Source organism: Salvelinus sp. IW2-2015, linkage group LG4q.2 (assembly GCF_002910315.2).
Source record: "Salvelinus sp. IW2-2015 linkage group LG4q.2, ASM291031v2, whole genome shotgun sequence".
Taxonomy (NCBI): Eukaryota; Metazoa; Chordata; class Actinopteri; order Salmoniformes; family Salmonidae; genus Salvelinus; species Salvelinus sp. IW2-2015.
In genome coordinates, this window is record NC_036843.1 from 25,660,324 (window position 1) to 25,661,833 (window position 1,510).

At 32.5% G+C, this 1,510-nt stretch overlaps 1 protein-coding gene across 1 annotated transcript in view; it reads right to left on the reverse strand.

Moving 5' to 3' along the window:
- Nucleotides 1–1,510, reverse strand: part of LOC111963071 (otoferlin-like) — a 52,453-nt gene that overhangs the window by 45,367 nt on the left and 5,576 nt on the right. The window lies entirely within an intron of this gene.

Below are 1,510 nucleotides of genomic sequence, written 5' to 3' on the forward strand. Positions count from 1 at the left end.
CAGATAGGGCAGGGAATAGCATAACAGAGGCATAGCATAACATAGCCATAGTTTAAACCATAACATAGTGGAGCTAACATAGTTAAAACATAAATAGCGTAGCTACATTAGCGTAGATTAACAGTTTAACAGAACATAGCGTAACATAAATAGCATAACATAGCATAGTTAAACATAACATAGTGTAAGCATAACATAGTTAAACAAACATAGCGTAGCATAACATAAAGCGTAGCATAACAGTTTAACATAACATAGTAAACATAATATAGCATAACATAGCGTAGCATAACATTAGCGTAGCAAACAGTTAACATAACATAGCGCTTAACATAAATATAGCATAACATAGCGAACGTAGGCATAACATAGCAGTAGAGCTGAGCAGTAAGTCAGTTAGAACATATAATTGCGTTAGCATAACAGCATTAACATATACATAGCCGTAGCAAACATGAACATTGCGTAACATAACATACGCTACATACATTAGCGTAACAAGCATACATAGCGTAACATAACATAGCGTAACATAACATAGCGTAGCATACATCACAGAACATAGCGTAGCATAACATCACGCGTAGCATCAACATAGCGCATACAACATAACATAGCGTAACATAACATAGCGTAACATAACAGCGTAACAAACATTAGAATAGCATACATAGAATAGCCATAACATAGTTTAACAGACACACGCATACACATGATAACACACACATACACATGGATTTTGTTATTGTAGATATGTGTGGTAATAGAGTAGTGCCTGAGGCACACAATTAAGTGTTGTGAAAATGTATTGAAATGTTAATGTCATGTCATATTTTTTGTTGTGTATATAAACTGCCTTAATATGCTGGACCCAGAGCGAATGTATCCTTAATAAATACAAATAACATAACATACTTTAACGTAACACAGAATAACATAACATACTTGAAACGTACACAGAATAACATAACATACTTTAACGTAAACACAGAATAACATAACAACTTTAACGGTAACACAGAATAACCATACATGTTTAACGAACATATAATAACATAAACATAGTTTAACGTAACACAGAATAACGATAACCATAGTTTAACGTAACACAGAATAACATAACCATAGTTTTAACGTAACACAGAATAACATAAACATAGTTTAACGGAATAGCATAACATAGAATAGCATAACATAGTTTAACAGACACACGCATACACATGATAACACACACATACACATGGATTTTGTATTGTAGATATGTGGTAATAGAGTAGTGGCCTGAGGGCACACAATTAATGTGTTGTGAAAAGTGTATTGAAATGTAATGTCATGTCATATTTTTTGTTGTTGTATATAACTGCCTTAATATTGCTGGACCCCAGGAGAGCTAATGGTGATCCTTAATAAATACAAATAACATAACATACTTTAACGTAACACAGAATAACATAACATACTTTAACGTAACACAGAATAACATAACATACTTTAACGTAACACAGAATAA